This window comes from Amblyomma maculatum, chromosome 5 (assembly GCF_055883805.1).
Source record: "Amblyomma maculatum isolate TAMU_Amacu chromosome 5, ASM5588380v1, whole genome shotgun sequence".
NCBI lineage: Eukaryota > Metazoa > Arthropoda > Arachnida > Ixodida > Ixodidae > Amblyomma > Amblyomma maculatum.
The window spans coordinates 5,287,234-5,311,722 of record NC_139348.1 but is presented as its reverse complement, the minus strand read 5'-3'; the positions used below and the strand labels follow the sequence as shown (position 1 = coordinate 5,311,722).

Below are 24,489 nucleotides of genomic sequence, written 5' to 3'. Positions count from 1 at the left end.
GTTGTCCTACTTTTTCGCGCAGTTAGCACAATTTCAGAGTTTAAACTGTAGCTCTTTTCGATCGTTTCAACAAGGGCCGCAAGTATCACGTTCGGGGGTCACCATGCTGTAGAGCGCTCGGAGACGGGACCTGGACCAACTTTTTTAATACCTTCGTTTATTGCCTCAGGGCATAAAGGCATATGTAAAAATGAAATTAGAACGGGCACTAAATGAAAGAAAAAAGGTTAGCAGCAGTTCTATGAACAATCAGAAGTATTTATTATTTCATTACTGAGCGCCACTCCTGAGCCCGAGCTCTCACGGCACGCGGCTATTGTCCCTTCTTCTACCACTCTCCTGATCTGGGGAGCGCAGTTTTTTTTAGCTACAATAGTTAGAACGAACTTGTAACTTATCCCTTAAAGTTTCACCAGTTGGGATTTTCACCTGTCATCGATCGCAACACCACGGAGAGCAAAGCGTGGTCGCTGTGCTCCCAAGGTCGATTAATGGATGCAATGTTAGCGAAAACGGGGGAGAAATGGGCTCACCGAGCTATAACCGAATGGAGCTAGGTTATCTGACTGGTGAATATAATAAAGGCAAAAACGTGCTCAATGAAATAGAAAGAATAAGAAAGAGATGAGAAAATGGAGGAGAGGGATGAAAGGATCAGAGGAGGTTGAAGGGTAGTGCCCGCAACATATATGAAGCCGGCTTCGTCGCGCGATATGACGTACGCCACTGCACGTGTTGTACGTGTTCCGTTCAAAGACCGAGTGCATTGGGCTTTGAACAGACGCGCCGTAACATCCACGCGACGAAAGTCCGATTTCGCAAGTGGTGGGCACTCATTCGGTGCCAAGAGCCCCTACCCGCCACTCCCCTCAACCATCAACTCGTGCCTTCCCCTCCGTTTTCTCACCTCTCTTTCTTATTTCTACTTTCCGAGGACGCGCACCTGCGCTCACCCGATACAAAGGAGCCACAACTCCTCCTCCTCCTTGGTTCAACTAGCTCAGCCTTGTTCATCCGCCCAGCCAGGGTGTCCAGCCTTTTATCCCATCGGTGCTTCACCAGTGCGCACGGAACTTCCCCGGAAGAGCTTTTTAGCGAGTGTGCATTTTTATGAATCCGGATAAAACTTTTTTCCTAGGTGTGCCGTACACTAGGTGTGCAGTACAGGTTAATTAGTCTGCAGGTTGGCTGGAAGCATCTTGTGGCTCTGTACCTCCTATTTCTGTACGCCGAGAAGTTTGCGTACCAGCATGCCACCGAAGAAGAGGTATCGCCGCTATCTGGAGCCGGGGGAGCCTTGCCAGATCCCTAAACAGACTGCCCATTACCAACGAAACCTACAGAAGCAGCAGCACGCTGACGACGCACCCGCTGACCTCCCGGAAAATGGATGCGATATGCGTGCCAACGCCTCCAGTGCGTCTCCTGATCTTGCCCCTGCTCTCCTGCCCCCGTCGCCGACAGTCGGGAACACATCGCCGCGAGAAGACAATGATGACTACTACGTGGACTGCGATGATGACACGGACGACAGCGGCAGTTCGCAACATCGCGATGAAAGAACCAACGGTGAAGACCTGGAAAACTGAGCTCAAAGATTATATGGAGAAGTGCTCAGAAGAAACTTTACCAAATCAGGATTTAACCAAGGCCCGGGCATTGCTGCTGATTCTGGCCTATGTTGTACATGCGGGGGTGTCATGGTCCCAAGTGGAGGGGCTGCTGGTCCTATTGAACACACTCTGTGGCACTGATGTGTTACCACAGAGCAAATATATGTTTAGAAAACTGTGGCACAACAAGATGAAATCGCTGAATATGCACTTTTTTTTGTGCCACCTGTCGAGTACACCTTGGTATAAGGAATGGCAATGATGACCAACAGGTTTTTAGGTGTACTTCATACCATAGGTCATATAGCCATCAACAGCTCACTAGAAAAGGCAGCTTCTTCCTTATCTTTGACATCAGGCGCCAACTTCATGATAAAATTATACAACATGTAGAACAGTTGTACAGCAACCTGCAAAAACTGTCATCGCCGTCTTATGGGGTTTACAGCGACATCACAAATGGCCGCCTTTATACAAGCCCTAGGTCGCAGTTGAAGATGAAGTGGTGCGACTTCACTGTGACTTTGAATACTGATGGATCACCAGTGTTCAAGTCGAACAAGTCCAGCGTGTGGCCTGTGCAACTGCTCATCAATGAGCTTCCATTTAATGTGCGATTCCAAAATGTGGTCATTGCGGCCTTGTGGTTTGCCAAATTCCATCCACCAGCCTTGCTGTTTATGAAAGCTTTTGTTGAGGCCTTCAACAAGCTTGGGGGCATTACTTGGCACTATGCTGGACAGACTATGACATCAAAGGTGTATGCGACTTGCTGTTGTGTTGACTCGCCTGCAAGGGCTGCATTACTGAACATCAAACAGTTTAATGGATATTTTGGATGCACCTGGTGTCTTGAAGAAGGAACCGTTGTAGATGGTAAGTACGTAGATGGTGCACAACTTTTCACTGTCATGGTGCCTTTCTAATTACATTACGCACCGACTTTTCTGTTTTTAACTAAACCTGAATTGAACAAAAATGTTTGTTGAATGATATAGTGATTTGTTTTAGCATAAGAGAAACAGAAAAGCTGGGCTGTGTGTACTTATATCTGCCGTTGGTTATAGACATAGGTAAGGTTGATGGAAAAACTATCATGAGACGAAGTTAAGTAATCATACATATGTATATAATAATTTGACATGTCAAATATGTGCAGTGAATAAAGCTGTAAAATGGTGGTATGTTTCTAGGTGCTGTCACATCTGTATATTGCTGAAATATTGCTAACAGATAGCCAGACCTGTGGAAGGTGTGATGATGAATACCAACAAATTGTAGTAATAAGGTAGTGCTTCAGACAAAATGTTTTACATGCAAAATGTGGCAAGGATCTACCATATCGGATCTGAGAAGGGAAGAGCTGCAAGGCATCAATTCTTTGTGCAACGATAACAACATTTTACTTTATATTAAAATATTATTGTGATATATGCCACGGGAAAGCTTACAGCTTCACTGTGTGCCACCTGTATAATGTTTCCAGTGTTGAAGTTCACTGTGCTGAGATTTTTTGCACTCACCTGATCGACCTCTTGTGGCTGTTTTTTTTTTATTGTGTGGCCAAGTAATTATTTCAATTGGATGGTTTCAGCAGAGACGATGTAATGAAACTTTGAGTCTGGAACAGGGGCAGCACTTAAAAGGGCCTCTTAATTGTTAATTTTGTAATCCATATGCTCAGTATGTTCACAGTTCTTATGCCACCTTCAAGCTATTTGGTTGATACAGCTGAAAGCACCACTAATTCTGGTGTGGTGTCAACTGCTTCAAACCCCCTTTTCAAGGTTATCTATAGCATAGCCTCATTCATGAACGAGTTTAAAAAGTACAGTACCTGGTAGAAGCAAGAAATCAAACCCAAGCACTTACTTAACATTTATTGTCATTGCATTACCTGGCACCTTCATTAACAAAGGCCTGCTGCCAAGCATTTGCACGTTAGAAACGACTGCTTTCCAGCACAGGTAGGTAAGTGTAGCACATATTGCAAAGTATATTGCATGTTTATGATACTATATTCAGTAAATAATGTTTAATAAATTGGAAAACCAAATTTTTTCCTCGCATGTAGTTACTTGGTGATGCATGCAATTTTGTGTAGCAAAATCAATGTTTAGTAACAAAACTTACTTCAGAAATGACATGACAAACTTGAATTACAGTAAGATATTAATTCGCTGGGACCGAGAAAAATGTTGAAATAAACTGGGTTTTCAATTTGTATCACCGTAAAAACCTGGCCCATGTAAGTTTCATTGCGAGAACATGCGGACCATGTGGCTAACACTCTAATACTAGTTTTCTTTTTACAGGGGTGCTTCGCTATATCCCAGGAAGAAATGCACCAGCACCAAGGACGCACAGTGGCATGCTGGAGGACATGCATGAAGCATACCTACGAAGAGAGCCAATCAATGGAGTGAAGGGGCCATCACCACTCATGAAGCTTGAAGGATTCAATCTTGTGTGGTGTATGCCTCCTGACTACATGCATTGTGTCCTTAAAGGCGTTGTTAAACAATTGCTCGAACTGTGGCTCTCAGCAGTCGGGGAAGCCTATTACATTGGACGCTCCATCAGAGAGTTGGACAGTGCCATCACTAAAATGAAACCCCCAATTGCCTTCTCTCGACTCCCACGGCCTATCTCTGACCGGGCTCATTGGAAAGCCACTGAGTGGCTCTATTGGCTTCTTTATTATTCATTACCTTGTCTGAAAGATGTGTTACCACCGACCTATCTGAGCCACTTTAGTACACTGTGTCAGGGAGTGTTTCTCCTCCTGCAGACATCTGTCACCGATGCCAACTTGCAGGAAGCCGACAGCATGTTGTCATCATTTGTTAGCAGGGTGTACACATTATATGGAGCCACTGCTGCAACATATGGAAAACAGTCAGCTGAACTATAACGTACCACCCCGCAAAATTAAGCAATTATCAATTTAGTATCCATTAGAGGATTATAACGAAAAATCAATTTTGATGAATTGTACTATAAACTGTCCAAATTTACCACTTAAGTGGTCCAGTAATATATACTAGGTGACCAGAACAGCAGCTAGGAACAATCCATATTATGCGCAGAAAGCAGTTTGCAATTTATGTACCATTAGCTCGTCAGCTTACTCTCATGAATGCGTGCACCACGGCAGAAGAGATTTCCGAATAACTAAGACATGGAGCTATTGTAAGAAAGCTGAGAACAGATCAGCTGCTGATCTAGCGATGGTTTTTTTGCACCGGGCTCGCGTGCGATGAACGTGCACGTGCGTTCGTTAGCCTAGCGCTGCATATGCTGGTGCACAAATTTACGTTGCGCAGATTTTGAGATGTGTGCCTGAAGACACCACTTGCATAATAAACGCCATTCTTGGCTAGTATAACAGTAAGGGCAGGTGCCGATCGTCTACCGCACAACGCCATGCAATGACATTCGCCACGCCACTCGGCATTTTCGCGTTATATATATATCGCCTCGGCAGCGCAGAAGCGCGATATGAGCCAGCAAGTTTTCACAATCACTGGAGGTATTCTCCTACCATGCATGCTTGATGCTTGAAATAAAATAAATTCTCCGCGATCGAGAACACTCCAGCGTAAGCGAGCTAGCTGCTTCAACGTCAGCGCACAAATCGAGGCATACGAGCTGCTCTTGCTCGTAGGACCAGTTGCATGGACAGCTCCACATATTTATCATGCGGCCGCGCCTTTGGAGACAAGGAAAACTGCTCATACGGCGACGAACAATTTCTTCACGGCTCTCGCGCAACTAAGGTGGGCTGGGGTTGTTTTGGCTATCTGCTTGCGACAACACACAAGTTTTGTTGCGAAAACGGTACCTGTTGCGAAGATATCTTGTAGTCGCGACAAGACCGCCTGCCGCTGGAAAAATTTCTTTTGGATCACTACAAGAGCGTCGACGACAAGATACGTCAACAACGAAAGCATACGACATGCTTTTCGTCACGACAAAGAAAAAACTTGTAACAACAAAAACGTTTGTAGTATGGAAAGAAAAGTTTGTTGCGACAACAAAACACTTTGTAGTATCGAAAGAAATGTTTGTTGTGAGGTCGAAAAGTTTGTCGTTACAACAAACCTTTCTTTTCTGTTTTGTCGCTGCTACAAAAACTCCTGTTGGGTTTTTCGATCGGGGTACTTTCATGTATATCTTATAATCAACATTGGTTAAGCTAATAGGACGATAGGCAGTTACTTGCCTTAATGCGGCTCGATCATCTGTTTTGGGGATCAGAACTGTATGAGTGGACAGGAAAGAAGGCGGTAGACGCTTTCGTTCGTAAGCATAATCTAAAACTCGAACCAATATAGGCGCTAGTTCCTGCTTAAAAGCTTTGTAAAAATCGGCGCTTAATCCATCTGACCCCGGGGATTTCCCTCGTGTTTAGTCGTCAATTGCCAACTCTATTTCATTGGCTGTAATCGGGCGCTCTAACCTCTCTTTTGAGTTGTCATCAATTCTGGGCATCAAATTCAGGAATTCTGCCTTGAAGCTGTTTGAGTCGACCCCGCTACGCATGAATAAGGCTGTATAGAAAAGTGTGAAAGCGTGCTCGATGTCGTTTTTTCCTTCTACGATAACTCCGTCCTGCTCAATTTCAGAAATCATGTTCTTGCTGGCCCATTTGCGTTCCATTGCCAGAGTCCTTTTAGTTGGCGCCTCACCGGTTATCACTTTATCTTCTCTTGCTCAACAAGCGCCCCGTGATAACGTTCGATATCTATCTGCTCCAGCGTTTGCTTGAGTTTACAGATGTCGGCCTTGAATGTGCCGGGGGCTATGTTTTCTTCATTTATTAGCATTTGCAAGGTTTTCTGCAAATCTGCCTCATACTTATTCTTCGCATGATTTATGGCACTGGCTCGTTCCAATGCCTTCAATTTTATTATTTGTTTGAAAGTTTCCCATTGCTCGCTTATCGCTGTGGCTGCGCCGTTCTCATTTTTTTCAAGCATAACTGACACCTGTTCTTTGAAAGCATCCTCGTCCAAAATTTTCGCGTTCAATTTCCACAGATCCCATGTGAAGATTTCCTTTTTTGCCTTATGTCTAATGTTAAACCTTACCAGGCAATGGTCACTGAATGACACAGACTTCACGTGGTACTCACGACAAAGCGCAATCAGTTCAGCCGACACGTACACCCTTTCTGTTCTGGCAGGACTTGCTGCTTGAAAATGCGTGAAGCGAGAGCACAGCTCGTTTCCCAGGGATTACGCCACGTCTTCGAGCCCAAATTCGTCAGTTATTTTGCTCAATACTGCCGTGCTGGCGTCTCTGTGCGGTGTAACACTCGCTTTCTCACGCGCCGATAGCACGCAATTAAAGTCGCCCATCAGTGCAAGTTTTCGGTCAACACTCATAAAATTTTTGAGAAACTCAAAAAACTGTCGTCTTTCCTCGAGCACATTAGGAGCATACAAGCATATCACCTGCCACTCTACTGAGCCAAAAGCAAAATCGCATACAACCGTGCGCCCCAATATGTCCGTCCTCACTGCCTGGACATCAAGCCCCAAATGTTGCCGAACAAAGAGTGCACACTCCGCGGATCTCCCGACAGCATGACTAACACACGCGTAGTACATTGACGTCAAAGGGAGCACCATACTCTCGGTCTCATCGTCGCCTTCGATTTTAGTTTCCTGTACAGCAAGGATGTCTATATCTTGTTCCACTGCCAACCTATATAACTGCCGTTGTCTCCTCCTCGCTATAAGCCCTCGAACATTGATTGTGGCGAGTCGCAAGGACCTATCTGGTAGCGCCATTATAGCTTGAAAATAGACCGAGAGTACGGTGCTTACCTTGGACGACAGGTCCAGAGACGCAGGATCCAGCGCACGGCATGTGCCTGCGCTTATAACTACGAAGCAGGCGGCGGCGGAGGTGGAGCCGGCGGCGTTGTTGCCGTCAACCTCCGCTCGGAAGCGATGTTCGGCCGTAGGCGTAACGTCGGCCGACGCATGGGACCTGCCTTTGAAGGTGGTTCTCCGGTGACGGTCAGTCCAGGAGATGCTCCCTCTGGCTCGGCGACTTCGTGCGAGCGCTTAGTTGCCGAGGCGGCGGCGCCTTCCTTGGAAGTGTCCATGGCCTCGTGCACCTCGCTCACGCTTTCCACCGACAGCACGGTGTTGTCTTTTTCTTGCACCACGGCTGGCGTACTAGGCTCCTCTGTTGACGCAAGTGCGTCTTCTTCAAGGTTTCGCGTTTCTTCCGCGACTGGGTTCCCTGATGTATGCTTGGCAGACGCCTTTTCGTCCTTAGCGATACTAGCCTCTACCCTTGCTGTTGCTTCAGCATCAGCCTCGTCCATTAGGAGTTCCGAGTTATCGTCACTCCCCATGGGCCCTGCGATGTTGGCGTAGGTGCGCACGCACTCAGTCTCGTCGTGGTCAAAACGCAGCGCGGTACCTTGCAGTCTCGACGAATATGACCGGTGCTCTGGCAGCGCAGGCAGAGTGATGCCCTACCCGGCACTACCACAAGGGCCAGCTCACCGGCAATTCTCAGCTGATGTGGTATGTCCTCCGGCGTCACCCCCGCCTTGAGTTTCAGCGTCACGGTTCGTGTCGTCGAACGCTTGTCCGAAACACCTTTGACCCTCCAGCGCTCCTCCACCACTTTAGTCGGTCTTCCGTATGCGAGCAAAGCTGCCCGTACGTCGTCATCAGGTACGGTGGGGAGCAACCAGTGCAACTTCAACCGGATGTCTTGATTCGACGGGTCGATGAGTACGCAGCGATGACTCTTCACTTGTACTTCGGCATTCTCGGGCAACCTCTTTGCACCTTCAGCACACTTGAACGTGACTGCCCAAACGTGATTCATTTGATACGCCCCCAAGGCCGAACCCTCCAGGAGCAGTTTCAAACGGGCCAGCGTATTTCCCTGAAGTCTTCCATACGGTAGGGCCCGGGCTCTCACATCAGCATGCATAAACACGGTATTCAAAACCAAACGCCCTGAAGGCCGACTAGGTAAAACAACACGGTACTCATCATTCGATGAAGCAGAAACCCTGTTACCGCGGCCAGAAACGGCCGCTGACACCGCTCCGTTGGAGCACATCATAAGCACGTCCGCTCGCTAGCGCGGCCGGAAGTGGAAACTCATTAGGCCACAGGTGCGTACCGTAGAGAAGTTATATTCAGAATTGGGTAGCGTTTTTACTGTTACCTGAATATCTGACGGCGGCTCTTCTTAGGTGCTAAGTGGAAGAATATTCCGCAGGCTTGCTTCCTTGGGGACAAAAAACGCAGTATCGTGTCATATGAAAGCAAAATTTAGAAAGCAAAAACACGTCACCGCACTTGATGGGACTCGAACCCACAATCTTTGGCTCAGGAGGACAACGCCATATCCATTAGGCCACAGGTGCGCACCTTAGAGGAGTTATATGTAGAATAGGGTATACCGTTTTTACTGTTACCTGAATGTCTGACGGCGGCCCTTCTTAGGTGCTAAGTGGAAAAATATTCCGCAGGCTCGCTTCCTTGGGGACAAAAAACGCAGTAGCGAGTCATATGAATGCAAAATTTAGAAAGCGAAAACACGTCACCGCACCTGATGGGACTCGAACCCACAACCTTTGGCTCCGGAGGCCAACGCCATATCCATTAGGCCACAGGTGCGCACCGTGTTTTTTTGTCTTTATTACATGAATTGGTACAAATACATCAGTAAAAGATCGTGGTTGCCATGCCCCTTGGCTGACAACCGTGTCTAATGGACTTTCATTACCACAAGTTCGCCCATCAGACTCAAGACCTCCTCCGCAGCGTCTTGCTGCGTCAAAATTTCGTTTAGTTTATACACTTGTTCAACAAAATAATCACATTACAGATCGTGCATCGACATCACAGTGTCTATAAGCCATCCTGCTCCTCCAAATACTGTGAAGGCCCAATAGCATGATGAGGTCATACTGAAAATCATCATTAATATTTGTCAAGTACCGAATTCCACGTGGCGTAATTAGCAGGTCTTTTTTAGGTGTCCTTTGTAACACAGCATGGTTATAGAAGTCACGGAGCAGAGTGCCTCCTGAACTGCCACAAGCTCAGCGCAGAAAGATGTAAGTGGTTCCGAAAGCTGAAACGTAGTTGTCTGATTCAGGCTAGGTCTCCGTGGACAGTAGATTGCCGTTTTGGCTTCACAGCCTTGCAGGCTTCCATCTACGTACACTAATATGGAATCTTGAGGCAGGTTAGTATCATGCTCTTCAAATCTCTGGCGTAGCAACGATGCAGAGTTGGCAGACGTCGGTCTGCGGATGTCAGTTTGCTTGTTGTCTCCTAACTGTATAAATTTCCAGGGAGGGAGAACTGGCGCAGGTGGCTGAAGAATAATGTGTGACGTTGCATACGCCCTCAGTGCTTGCGTGGAATGTGACAAAGTGGCCTTGAGTCTGCGAGCATCACGACGCTGCTGCACCAGTTCATCGATGATGTTGAGCTGCGCATTCTCCTGTAATGCTACGACCGGTGTGATTCGTGGGAGGCATGTTATGGTCCTCATAGCTTCTCGATTTACTGTTTCAAGGCGATCCCATTGTGCCCTTGTAAGATGCTGGAACTGGGCCTGATAAACAATACGGGGCTGCAGAACCGCCCTCACTAACTGGCGTGCAACAGACGAGCCAGCACCACCCGTTTTAGGTGCAATTCTACTTATTAAAATTATAGTTTGAAGTGCTTGCTTTTTTGCCTGAGAGAGCCAAGCAGTCGCTGATCCTGATTGGTGAATTGTTAAGCCCAGAATTTTCAGGCTCGAACTTTATTGTATTGGGGTGCCTGATAGAGAGAGACGAATTGGATTTGAGGCAAGTTTACGGCGTCCCCAGCGGTTGGCGACTGACGTGTATGAAGTTTTACACAAAGAAAGTTGAAGGCCAATGGAGGATGCGTAATCAGAGGTTACGTCTAATGCTGACTGAAGGGCGGCCTCTTGAGTGAGAAGATCATGGTGAGTGCTCCATACCGTGATATCATCTGCGTACTGCAAAACCTTGATTTCAGGGATATCATGTAAGCGCCACGCCAATGGGATGAAAGTAATATTGAACAACGGCGGAGACAATACTGATCCCTGGGGCACGCCACGTAGTGAAACGAATGAACCAACAGTGTCACCGCTGAGGCGTATTGCAAATTTTCTTCCGTCCAAAAATGATGCGACAAAAGTGCGTACTCTCGGAGGGAGATGAAGCATGTCAATGGCATTCAGGATTGCAGCATGACTGATGTTATCATATGCCTTTTCAACATCCAATGCTAATATGGTACGTACATTGCGGCTGCGGGTAGATGATAGAACTGCTGATGCCAAGACAGCCAACCCGTCCTCTGTACCTATGTATGGACGAAATCCAATTTGAGCAGGGTGATAAAAACCGTGCTGTTCAAGCCACCAAGAAAGTCGTGTGGCTAGCACTTTCTCTGCGAGCTTGCAAAGCGTTGATGTTAAGGAGATTGGTCGTAAGTTGGCGAGGTCCGTTGGAGGCTTCCCAGGTTTGGGAATAGGGATCACGACAGCGGTTTTCCAGCTCTCGGGTACGACACCATCAAGCCACACTTTGTTTATGGTGTCTAGTAGTTGAGGAAGTGCAGCAGTACTGAGGTTTTTGTAAACCTCATACTGAATGTTGTCCAGGCCGGGCGCTGTTTTCCGTTTCGCATCGTCAATTGCAGCCAGCAGCTCGCACATCGAAAAGGGGCTCGCAATTCCATCAGCGTCGGCAGCAGATGGTAGTTTCCATGTGTCTGCAGGGATACCTGCCAAATTAAGGTTTACAGCTGAAGGAGGCAGTATATCGTATTTTGAGAAAATATGTCGAGCAGCTTCTTTGGCGAAATCGCCCGGCGACAGATTAGCCGCAAAGCATGCTGTTGCTGCTGCGTCAGTAGAACGACAACCGTGTTCCATTGCACGAAACGTTCGCCAGAGTGAGGCATTCGATGATTTATCAGAAAATTGTTCACACCATGCATGCCACTGGCGTCGCGAGAGATCGCGTTCATATCTCCGAGCCTTCGCGGTAAGATAATTCAGTCGTGTACGTGCCTGCCCCGAAGTAGGGTCTCGCGTAGCAGCCAGCTCAGCTTGACGGCGGGCTGCCCACAAGTTAAGCAGGCCGAGATCTGGTGTTGGTCGACCTACATCAATCCAGGTAGTAGTCGTAGCGCTGTTTAGTGCTCTCTGTATACGGTCAACAAGGAGTGACGGCGAATCTGAAGACATTCTGTCGAGACATGAGCGAAAGCTGTCCCAGTTTATCAAAGAACATTTGCGGCGTAAAGGGCGGAGACGGGAGGGATGGAGACCGATGAGGATAGGGTGGTGATCACTTCCCCAGCAGTCTGGCTCCATGTGCCATGAGGGAGTTCCTGCGCCCAACCACCACGTCAAGTCTGGAGAATAGGCAGCACTACGTATGTGACGCACAGGCCGTGTTGCTGTCCCAGGGTGATTAAGCAGAACAAACAGGGCATCAGTGAAGGCATCCCGCACACGCCTACGACGAGGGCTTGCAGTCGGATACCCCCAATCTGTGTGAGGGGCGTTAAAGTCGCCTCCGACTAAAATTGGACACCCGGGGTAGTGCCGACGAACACTTAATTACCAGCCAAGATTAATACGGGAAGAGGCGCCTCCAGCTGGTCGAACGTAATAAGAAACAAGAACAACGGTTCCTTTGAGAAATTTCGCAGCAACTTCTACTACCTCTTGGTATGATGTGCACCAGTTTTCGAGAGAAAGGCGTACACGAGGAATACGCGTTTCAACATATATCGCCGCCTTTCCCGGGTGAGAAGCAGTCTGCACGCGACGGTCGGTCATTGAAGGAGACACGTAGCCGCTGAAGCCAGGAATAGATGGCAAGGCGTTCGTTTCCTGAAGTAACATAGCCCACACCCGAAGCTTGTTGAATCGCAGTCGGGTCTTGAGCTCGGCCACCTTCGTGGAAATGCCTCTACAGTTCCACTGTAGTACACCAGGACGACCGGATTTCGCCATTTTTGTGTGCTAGTCCAAGCACTGTAGTATCACGGATGTCAAGTTGGACAACTGGTTGACCATATAGCGGTGCAGCGATGTTGCAGAGTTATCATTGGGCGTTGTGGTACTCTGGGAACAGGCAGCAAATGGCCCTGTTGCACGGGATCAAGGCGGTTGTGTTGGGCAATTACTAGATTTGGCGGTTACTTCTGCAGCTCGCCGACGTCGAGCAAGCATTTCGCGGTGTTGTCGGAGCTTAGAGACTTCTGCTAAGAGACGATTGATTTGCTCATCCACTACAGCCATATCGTCGTCTGGTAGATCAGTACGCTGCTGTATTGGCTGTTGTCGACGGCGTTTCTTGAGCACCGTATCATTAGACTTTGTCTTAGCTGGAGGCGCATTCGAAGCGGGCTCAGGAAGCTCTGGCCACTCGTCATCATCATACTGAAGAGCTGCAAAGCGATTGGATGTCTGCACCGGTGTCATGTCCTCTATTGGCCAACGCTTAGTGTTCCGAAGACGAGCCTTCTTCGTTGCCTTTTGCTTTGTCGGACAACTTGGAGATGTTATCTCGTGGTCGTCCGATTTGCAGAGGCCGCATCGGTACGTAACGTTTCCTTCAGACGCACCTTCATCGGCAGTAGCAAAGGGGCAAGATTTGCGCATGTGCCTTACCCGAAAATAATTATAACAGTAAACTACACTCGGTTTATACTGCAGTGGCCTTAATATGCAGCCGTAGTAGTACAGACAGGCTGGGAGTGTCGGAGGGCCTTGCAAGGTGATCATGCAGGAACGCCCCTTTCCTATGTGTCGGCCTGTATGACTCGGTGCGTTGGGCAGTACAGCTCACGTTGAAGGGTGGTTTGATCTTCGCTTATGTCGACGTTGTAAACGACGCAACGCTGCAAGTCGGAGCCTTCAACTAGATACACTTGCACAGGCACTGAAATCTCACTTGTGACTGAAATATAACTAAGCGCTTGGACTCTTTCCACCGCAGTAAGTGTCGGGAGCCACACAGCTATAGTGTTTGACTTCTTCCTTGCCGTGAAGCCCGAAAGCCTCTGGTTCCGAGACACGCGTCCACGTTGGCCTGGATGATTCTGTTTGGTATATCGGTGAGGCTTTGGTTGGCTAGAGATTTAATCGCCACCTTATAAGATGACGATCCCGGTGTAGGTGCAACCTAGTTTTCGATAGTTAAACAGGAGCGCTTTCCTTGATAGCCACCACTTGCCGAGGACGAATTCGGTTGATTATCTTCCGAAGGACGCTTGTGAGGGGCACGGGTGCTCGTTGATACAGATGGTGGAGCCGATAGGTCCATTGGAGAGCTTGTCTCCTCAGGTCGCACTGTTGGATGTGCATCTCGTCGTGTTAGCTGAGTGGCCATAGCCGTGCTCCGCCCAGAGAACAGTTCACTTACGGGCTGTTGTCCATTTTAGGAAGGCTGAATGGGCGCTGGTGCTGAAGAACTGGGACCACCAAGCTGGACCTGAGGCCGATGGTCCGGTTGAGGTGTCGACGGCAGAGCAGGAGTTGCAGCGAGCAACTCCGGCGAAGCTACCTCTGCCAGCGTGGCAGCGGCAGCACTAGGCCTAGCCTCCGTGCCGACCTGAGCTGCAATCATGCATGAATAGCATGCGCCGGAGGTCTCGCAACCTGACGTGGAGAGGACGTCTGGAGCTTCCTCGGAAATAGAAGATCCACTTCTCTGGAGACAGGACAGGTGCTTAAAAGGACGGCAAGAATTTTCAGAGGAGCGATGAAGCCACCTTAGCAGGAAGCCATGGTTTCACTGGTAGAGTTGCAGTGTGTACTTGAAAAAAAGAAGCTTTTTACCGAGGGTCGAACTGGCATCCGCTTTACTTTCTTCAATACATCTTTACCTTTACCTTTTGGATACATCAAGCGATACATTGGCTGTGGCATGCATACATCAACAACATCCTTGTACAATTGCCTTCGGGGTACGTCACCCAGGTATTTTACTGAAAATCGTGCTTGGAGAAATTGAAAGGACCCAATAACCTCTCGAAGAAATCCGCGCACACTCGATCCCTTAGCTCGAGTTGAGGACACAACAAAAGATGGCCCATGATCACACAATCGAGCTTGAATCACAGTCCTTAAAAAAGCATCCCCTTGGTCTCGCACGAACAGAAACCTCGAAACCACTTGTTTCAAGAACAAGTGAGCTAAACCCAGTCCGCCCCCTTTTACTGTACGAAAAAGGTTCGTGCGGCTTCTGCGCTCCCATGTCGACCTCCATATAATTACTGCGAACACCCTATGTAGCTTTTGTATGCTCCCTCTCGAAGCACACATGACTTGCAGAACATACCAAATTCTCGCTACAAGAAACAGGTTACAAACAGTTGACCTCGCGAAGATGGATAGGTCCCGCCCACCAAACTTCGCGGTTTTTTCTTTGAGCTGCTCTGCTTCCAGTTTCCAATATTCCGAGGGGTCTTTATTGTGTTGTAGGGGCACACCGAGATACTTCGTTGGCGAGCGTGACCATTTCATGTTTTCGAAACGTACTCGCGTGGGGCCCCATTCCCCATGCCAGATTCCTATAGATTTTTCCCAGTTAATGCTGCTTCCCGTCATCCTGCAGAACTTTGTTGCTGCGCTTACCGCGTTAGTGATACTGGTCTCATCAGTGCAGAATACAGCTATGTCGTCCGCGCATGCTAAAAGCTTAAGTTAACTTGAAGAAAATCGATAACCGGTGATAGCATTGTTGATTATAATGCTTAAACAAAAGGGCTCCAAAAACAAGGCAAATAGTAAAGGCGACAAGGGACATCCTTACTTAACAGATAATTTTACTTGAAATGGAGTGGTTAATGCCTTATTGACTACAATCCTGGTGAACATGTTAGTATAGCATAACTTAATTCCTTGTATTAGTACCTTCCCGATGTTCACATGTTGCAAGATACTGAACAGGATTTTGTGAGCGACTTTATCAAACGCTTTCTCTAAGTCTAACTGTATCATTGCTACCATCTCACCGTACGCACAACAACACTCTAGGATAGTTCTAGTCACGTGGATGTTTGTTTGAATAGAACGCCCCCTGATACCACACGTTTGGTGTGTCCCTACCAACCTCTGTATTACGCGTTGGAGTCTTTTGCCTAATATTTTCGCAAAGATCTTATAGTCTGTATTTGCAATCGTCATTGGCCGGTATGCTCGTACTGACAATAGCGTAGTAGGATCGTCCGATTTGGGAAATAGCACCATATGACTGTGCCTAAAAGACGGAGGTAATTATTTTATGCTCTATGCTTCTTCTATTACGTGGTGTAGGACTATAGCGAACTCGTCTTTAAACGCTTTATAAAACTCGGCGCCGAACCCATCAGGTCCCGGCGCTTTGTCTGAGTTTAATTCGTCTATTGCACACACTACTTCTGTAACGGTAATTGGCGCTTCCAAACTTGCTTTCATCTCATCTTCTGTTTGCGGCATGAGCTTTAAGAATTGCGTTTCAAACCCTTCTTCCAGTTGTTGCTCCCGACCAAGTAATTCACAGTAATAATCCACAAAAGCGCGTTGTATCGCCTGGTTATCTCGCACAACCTTGTCCCCGAATGTTATCGCTCTTATTTCGTTGCGCGTAGCATAACTTCTTTCGTCTGATAAGGACCGTTTTGTTGGAGCTTCCCCCATGTACAGAGTTTCTGCGAGCGCACGGATTACCGCTCCCCTGTATCTGTCTACGTCGATTATTCCTAATTCGCTCTTTACTTCCTTGATTTCCTTACTGAATCGGCCTGGCGACAATGCTTCGGCGCTTAAATAAAAATCCAACTTAGTGTCCCGTCTTTTGGCTGGTTAAGTATGAGCAGTTCATTTTCTTTCTTCCTTTTGTTTTTACTCATTACACCGGCACTTTCGATCGCAATCTTTTTCGCCTCTTGTTTAAACAGTTTCCATGCCTCACTGTAGCTTTCCTGCCTACGAACAAGCAAGTCGTCAATTTTTCTTTGAATTTTTTAACAAATGATTCAGCGTCGAGAATCTGTGCATTGAATTTCCACAGATCCCAGTTAAATTTGGGCGGTTTTCTCGGACCAAGCATCACCATGACCAAACTGTGGTCACTGAAAGAAACGTTTTTAACACCATACTCGGTGCACACAGGTACTACTGTTGCAGATACATAAATTCAATCCAGTCTGGCGAGGCTGCCTCGCTAGTGATGGGTAAACCATTGTGATGTTGGATTCGACATAAATAACCCTACATCTTCTAGCCCACGGTCGCCAACCAGCTCGTTCAAAAACAACGAACTCGCATCTCGAACAGGCGCCTGCCTAGTTCGGTCTTCGGATCGGCACACACAATTAAAGTCACCCATCATTACGATGATCATTTCATCTTTGTTTAGGTGGCGCTCGACTGACTCGAAAAATATTTTGCGTTCACCCTCCTTATTTGGAGCGTATAAACAAATCACTCTAAACTTGTTACTTTGCAGTATAAAATCACACACTATTAGACGGCCACTGCCACAAGTATAAACAGTTTCAATGGTTGCTTCCAAGGACTTCTTAACAAAAAGGCCACAGCCACCTGCTGTGGCAGTAGCGTGCGAAATGCACACGTTATAATGTGCTCTGAAAGGTTCCACCATGCGGTTTGTTGCTTCCTCACTTTCAACTTTTGTCTCTTGAATAGCAATGACGTCGAGGTTGTTTTCCATGAAAAAGCCGACTTAGTTGATATTGCCTTTTCCGAGTGGACAAGCCGCGCACATTCAGCGTGGCCACATGGAAACTTGTTTCTATGTTCACTACCATTTTTTTCTCAAGGAGCTGCCGAACCGCATGGTGTTACCTTCGACTTTGGAGCCCCCGATCGAAATCTCATTTTCTCTCCCTTGCACAGTCTTTTGCAGCCTACAGTTCTTAGACACGGCGTTTTTTAAATTGCCGCGAGAAGCTGTCCCTGCCTTAGCCATCGTACCCTCGTTGGCGGCTCCAACACTCACTTGGCTGGAGATCACGTCGGTGGCATCACCGACGGTTTCCGCTCGGGTCTCGGCTCGGGCGGAATTTTGGGTGCTACTCTCAAGGACGGCCTTCGGTTGGGCAGAGCTTTCACTGGTGGCTCCTCGTTGGCTTCGTTTCCTTTGCCGTGCACATCGTTGCTGCTGTCGGCGTGAAGTCGTTTCGTTGCTGTAGGCATGGTTGACATCACGACGTCTTCACTTTCCTGAGTTTTCCCAGGCGATGCACAAGTAGCTTCGCTCCTATTTCCACCATTCTCGTCCGCAGCGTTTTCCGTCGCAGGAGAAGCTTCCGATATAATCTTTGTTTGCGCGTTAACTGGTCCTTCTGTTTCAGGAGCAAGTGTGGCATCCTTGTCTGCAGTAAGTGGCACGCTCCCTCCACCAGCTGCTTCTTCTGCGTCCACTTGGTCCATGAGATGTTCTGCCTGGACTTCGTTGCCCGCACTGATACCTGCTACATTGGCATACGACCTAGAGCACATTGCTTCTTCATGGCCGTATCGCTTGCACATGGCACAGCGAGCCACTTTACACTCCCTCCTGATGTGCCCTCGGCTATTGCATCTCAGACATAACGGCGGGCGCCCTGGTGCGACTAGTAGTGCCGTACTTCTAGAAATGCATATTTGGTGAGGCAAGTCCTCCAGTGTCACACCGGGCTTCATCTTGAGGCCTACAGTGCGGGTAGAGGAACCTTTGTCTGCCATACCCTGAACGCGCCAGCACTCCCGAGACAGGTCAGTTACTTTGCCGTATGGGGATAGTGCCACACGAATACCTTCGTCAGGGACATTATGAAGCACCCAGTAGAGCATTAGCCGCACATCCTGGTTAGCCGGGTCGATGACAAGGCACCGTTCTTCTTTCACTTGAACATCGCTAGCTTCCAAAATGTTTCTTGTCGCTTCTGGGCTGTTAAAGGTGACCGCCCACACATGGTTCATCTCGAACGCCCCCAAAGCTAGCACCCCAGGGAGCATTCCGAGACGGACCAGCGTGTCGCGAAAATCTTCCACACGAAAAGGCCTAGCTTTCAAATCGCCGTGAAGAAAGACGGTAAAACGCACGCGCCTGTTGGCAATTGCGGCAGCACAACTTGATAATCCTGGGCACCACCAGCAAAAAACCTGTTTCCGCGGCCCTCACGGGCCGCTGACACCGCTCCACCGGAGCTCATGATAACACGACCGTCACGCACGGTGGCCGGAAGTGGAATATCCATTAGGCCACAGGTGCGCACCGTAGAGAAGTTATATTCAGAATAGGGTAGCGTTTTTACTGTAACCTGAATGTCTGACGACGGCCCTTCTTAGGTGCTAGGTGAAAGAATATTCCGCAGGCTCGCTTCCTTGGGGACAAAAAACGCAGTATCGAGTCATATGAATGCAAAATTTAGAAAGCGAAAACACGTCACCGCACCTGATGGGACTCGAACCCACAACCTTTGGCTCCGGAGGCCAACTCCATATCCATTAGGCCACAGGTGCGCACCGCAGAGGCGTTATATTCAGAATAGGGTAGGAATTTTACTGTTACCTGAATGTCTGACGACGGCCCTTCTTAGGTGCTAAGTGGAGTGAGTGAGTGAGTGAGTCAGTGAGTGAGTGAGTGAGTGAAAACTTTATTGGATATTTCAAGGGTTTCGCGGTTCTGAAGTCTCCGTCGTCTTCTCTGGCGCTGGCGACTTGAGGCTTCTCGTCCACAAGGGTGGGCCCCTATTCCAAGGCTCCACTGAGTCGTGCTGTATCAGTCGCGTGCTGCGCTAAGGCCCTTTGGGTCGCGAGCTCGCCGCTGGTGAGCCGACTCTCCCATTGCTCCGCACTCAGGTCTTCGTGTTGGTGGAATGCTTTGTTGCGTTCGCATTCCCACGTGATATGATAAAGTGTAGGTGTGGCATCGCACCAAGGGCAGGTGGCTCTGTATTGTGTCTGGAACATTTTATTAAGTATGTGTAGGTTAGGAAAGGAGTTGGTCTGTAATCTGCGCCAGCTGGTCGCTTCCTCCTTTGTTAGGGTTTTGTGTGGTGGTGGATATCTAATTCTAGCTTCCCTATGCAAGTGCAAGATCTCTGCATATCCTCCCTCGCAAGCCTGTAGGCGGAGCTCCGGAGCATTTGACTGCCCTGCTCGGAATGCGTTACGTCGAGCTAGGCTGTCTGCCCTTTCGTTCCCCCCTATGCCCGTGTGGCCCGGGATCCAGATTAGGTTATGCCTGGGTTTCTCCTCGGCGGACGTTGCCCCGCTGAGTATTTTAAGGGCTGTTCTGCTGATCCTGCCCCTCGTGTAGTTCCTGCACGTCTCCTTCGAGTCCGTCAGTATGTTGAGAGATCGGCTCGTTCTGTAGCCTTCTGCTGCCGCCAGCGCGACGGCAATTTCTTCGGCCTCCGCTGTGCCGGCGACCTTTGCCGTGGCACACGTGATCATGTTTCCTTCCTTGTTTACCACTACCGTCGCGGTTACGCGTTCTCTCTCGCGCGGATATACGGCAGCGTCCGTGTATACGGTGTTGTCTAACTGGGCTAGCGTTCTCTCAACGTACTCGGCCCTCGCTTTTCGTCTGTTTTCGTGAAGATTGGGGTCCATGTTTTTCGGCACTGGTCCCACGTTAATGGTTTTCCTAAGGTGGTCCGGTACGTCCGCGTATCTGTCTACCAGTCCGCTCGTGTCCCGATCCAACCTTCTTAGGAGCGCTCGTCCCGTGGGTGTGCCTCTGAGTCTCATGATTTGCGTTCCCAGCAGAGCTTCGGCGAGCTCGCTGAAGGTGTTGCTGATGCCTAGCTGGAGCAACTTTTCGTTCGACGTGTGCATGGGTAGGTGCAGAGCAGTCCTGTATGCCTTCCTGATAATGATGTCGGCTTGCTCTCTTTCCGCCTTGGTCGTCCCGTGGTACGGCAGGGAGTACATGACTCGGCTGACAATTAGGCTGTTAACTAGCTTGAGAGTGTCTTCTTCTTTCATTCCATATCGCTTTTGGGAGAATCTGTTGATCATACGGCCCACCTGCTCTGCCGCCTTACTCAGCAGGCTGATGGTGTGGCTGCACTTCCGGCTTCCTTGCAACCACATGCCCAGGATCTTTATCATGTTCTTTTCCGGGATGTTCTGTCCCTCGAGAACGACCTCCAGTGTCGCTTGAGTGGGATGCTTGCCGACCCTGAGGAGTTCCGACTTCTCCGTCGAGCATCTTAGGCCCCTCTCTCTGGTGTAAGTTTCTACGCAAGTTGCCGCTTCCTGTAGTTTTTCTTGCTTCTCCCCGAGTGATCCTTGGGTGACCCATATCGTGATGTCATTGGCGTACATCGCGTGTTGGATGCCCTGGATCTCCTTGAGCCGTCTTGCAAGTCCAATCATTGCCACGTTGAAGAGGACGGGCGATATGACGGATCCTTGGGGTGTGCCTTTGCACGGCGTGGGGAAGACGTCGCTTCTCAGCTCGCCCAGCCCCACGGTCGCCGTTCTGTCGCTCAGGAAAACTCTGACGTAATCGTGCGTTCTCCTCCCGCAGTTGGTGTTGTTGATGCCTTCCATGATGGCCGCGTGGCTTACGTTGTCGAAAGCCCCCTTTATGTCGAGGGCCATGACGACGTTGTCGCCCGCCTTCGGCATCGCCTCGAGCACTTCCTCCTTGAGTTGGAGCAGCACGTCTTGCGTAGAGAGGTTGGCTCTGAACCCGTACATGCTGTCCGGGTACCATTGTTCGTTTTCCATGTGCGACTGGATTCTTTTCGTGATCACTTTCTCGTACAGCTTGCCCAGACACGACGTTAGAGATATCGGCCTGAGGTTCTCGATCTGCAGCTTTTTGCCTAGCTTCGGAATCATCACGACGACGGCGTGTTTCCACTCCGCCGGCACTCTTCCCTCTTGCCAGAGCTTGTTGAGGTAGGTCGTAAGCTGATCTATCGCCTCGTCACTGAGGTTCCTTATTAGCGAGTTCCGGATTTTGTCCGCCCCCGCCGCCGTGTTCTTCGTGGCCAATCTTATCGCCTCGATGACCTCCTCTCTCGTGATGGGTCGGTCCATGGCCGGGTTCTCCTCGCCACGGTATTCTTCTCGGTAGCTCTCGACCTGATCTTTGTCGTAGCACTTGATCCGGACCTCTTCGAGTAGTTGTTCGTCCGTGCCTTCGTATTGGTGCACCAGCCTCTGTATCAATTTGCTGCCTTCGGATTTGTTTTTGCTGGGGTCCATAAGGGCCTTGAGGATCTGCCACGGTCTGGCTGTGCTGAGGGTGCCGTTCAGCGAGTTGCTGAATTGCTGCCACCCTTGCCTGGCCAGCTGCGTCGCGTACTGCTCCGTTTGCTTGGTTATATCGGCAATTTTCCACTTTAGCTTTCTGTTGAGTTTTTGTCTCTTCCACCGCTTGGTGAGCCGGCGTCTCGCCTCCCATAGCTTGAGGAGCCGCTTGTCCACCTCCGGCGTTTGTTCCGTTCTGTCTACTTCTTTCGTGTATAGGTCTTGGATTTGTCTGAGTTGTTGGCTCCACTCTTGCGCAGAACCGATGTCGCCCTCGAGCTGCTTGCAGTGCACTCTGAAGGCATCCCAGTCCGTCAGCCGAGCCGTGCCAATCTTCCTCCTGACGTTGTCCGCCACTGTGCAGATCCTTATTTATGGTGGTCGCTTCCAAGGTTCTCGAGTAGGTTTTCCCACTCCGCTTGTTTGGCGCCCCTTATGAAGGTTAGGTCGGGACTCGTGTCTGGACTGACGCTGTTGCCCTGCCTAGTCGGGTAATTCTCGTCGGTTAGCTGCTCGCATCCTACGTTCTCTGCCGCCGTGCAGATGCCGCGCCCCTTTTTGTCTTCTCTGTTATAGCCCCATCTTGGACTCTTGGCGTTAAAATCGCCCACTATGATTAAGGTGTTTTGTCCCGCCAACTTTTTCGCCTCCGCAAAGAGCCTAATAAAGTTCCCATTTGTTTGCTTGGGTGGGCTGTATAGATTTACGATATAGGTGCTTTTGGAGTTTGTTTTCTTTTTGGGAATTATCTCTGTAATTACGTGTTCGACCTGGGTGTCCTCTATTTCTTTGTGTGCTATGGCTACTACTTGTTTGCTTATGAGGGTCGCAGTGCGTCCGCTTTCCTGACACGTGTAGCGCTTGAGTATTGGGGTGTTGTTTGTTTCTTGTAACATAATTACATCCGGTGGGGTTCCTCTGGTGTATATGAATTGCTGCAGGAGGCCTTGCTTACGCTTGTACCCCCTGCAGTTCCATTGCCAAAGTTCTAGTTGTCGGTGGCGTTCTGCCGTGTTTTGTTATTGATGTTTGTGTTGGGGGTCTCTGCGCCGAACCTGCGTTCGTTGTATAGTCTTTCTTTGGCGTCGTTGGTGGTTCTTTGCGTGGTGTTGTTTTTAACATAGGTTCTAAAGTTCTGTTCTTGCAGGGCAAACTTTTGTTGTGTCTGTTGCAGTTCCCTTTGCATTTGCTGCATCTGTCCCTGTAGAGCCATTATGAGGTCTTTTATATCATCAATTGGGTTTCCCCCTTCGTGGTTTTGTTGCGCCATGTCCATCGCCTGAGGTGGTGGAGTCAGCGTTCTAGCTGGCAAATAACCCGCCCTCATGTCTTGTTTCTCTCTGATAATGTCGTTTAGTTGTTTCTTTAGTTGCCTCGCTTCCTCGCGACTTTGCTCTAGTTCGCGCCTGAGGCTCGTAATCTCTTCTAATAGTTGTTTGTCTTCTGTGGTTTGTATGTTGTTAGTGTTAGAGTGCGGAGCAAAAAGTGATTTGGGAGGGCCGTCTCCCCAGCTCACCTTAACACCGCCGCCGCTCTTTTTTTTTCTGTTGCCACGGCTGCTGCTTTTGCTGCGGCTGTTGCTTGCCGGCATTGCCCAGGGGTGGGTAGGACCCGTCCCGGTTGGACCCTCGGCTCTGGCTCCGGCTGCTGCCGCGGCTGCTCCGGCCCGGGTCCTGGCTCTCGTCCCGGAACCATCTTGGTCTTTTTCCCCGGCTGCGGCCTCGGCTGCGCCGCTGCTGCTGCTGGGGTCCCCACCTCAGCTCGCTCGCTGACTTTAGGCATTGTTTGCAGTCTCTCGTGCCCACCGCGTGATCGCCGCCGCACAGCAGGCACTTGGGTGTGCATTGGTGCCCTGCCGCCGGATTCTGGCATCCGCACTGCCTGCAGGTCCTGGATTCCGGGTTCGGGCAGACGTCCATTCGGTGCCCCTGCTGGCCGCAGGCGTAGCACACCTGCCTCGTGGGCCGGTACGGGTAGCACCACATCTCCCCGCCGTAGTACAGCACCTGCTTCAGGAGAATGGGGCCGTCGAAGGTGATGACGGCCGTGCTGAATTTCCCGAGCATTCTGGCTGCCAGGATCTTCACGCCTTGCGTGCGGACTCTGAGGTTAGTCTTGAGTTCTTCCGGTGAGGTTCCCGGGTCCACGCCGTGGACGACCCCGCGCAGCGTTCCTTCCGGTGCTGCCACGTGGCCGTTGACGGCGTAGCTCTTGCCCCCGAAGCTCAGCTGCATGATGCGCCTAATCTTCTGGGCCGCTTCTTCGTTGTCGGTGTTGATGATGATGATCTTCGATCCGTTGCGCAGTCGGATGAAGAGGTCTTCCGCCTTACATCCTTATTCGGTAGCCGCGACTACCGCCCGCGCCACTTGGTGCGTCTGCAGGTTTTTAACAGCGAGTCCCCTCGGCCGAAGGACTATTTTAAGGTCGTCTCTGGGGAGCGGCGGCAGTCTCCGCCTCGGCGCTCCTACTTTCTCTTTCCTTTCCGACGCAGCTGGCGTTCCATCTGTGACCTTCGCCGCGCCTAGGGAAGGCCCGTTGCCTAGGCTCGTTCCCGCCAAGACTTGCTGCTTGTTAT

At 49.5% G+C, this 24,489-nt stretch overlaps 3 non-coding genes and 2 pseudogenes across 3 annotated transcripts; all 5 read right to left on the bottom strand.

Moving 5' to 3' along the window:
* Nucleotides 1-7,506: 7,506 nt before the first annotated feature.
* Nucleotides 7,507-8,711, bottom strand: LOC146187682 (uncharacterized; annotated as a pseudogene).
* Nucleotides 8,712-8,948: 237 nt separating this feature from the next.
* Nucleotides 8,949-9,021, bottom strand: TRNAR-CCU (transfer RNA arginine (anticodon CCU)). The gene has a single exon. It is a non-coding gene; the product is annotated as a tRNA-Arg (tRNA).
* Nucleotides 9,022-9,201: 180 nt separating this feature from the next.
* On the bottom strand, nucleotides 9,202-9,274 carry TRNAR-CCG (transfer RNA arginine (anticodon CCG)). The gene has a single exon. It is a non-coding gene; the product is annotated as a tRNA-Arg (tRNA).
* Nucleotides 9,275-17,666: 8,392 nt separating this feature from the next.
* On the bottom strand, nucleotides 17,667-18,853 carry LOC146187679 (uncharacterized; annotated as a pseudogene).
* A 237-nt stretch (nucleotides 18,854-19,090) lies between these two features.
* Nucleotides 19,091-19,163, bottom strand: TRNAR-CCG (transfer RNA arginine (anticodon CCG)). The gene has a single exon. It is a non-coding gene; the product is annotated as a tRNA-Arg (tRNA).
* Between the last annotated feature and the right edge of the window lie 5,326 nt (nucleotides 19,164-24,489).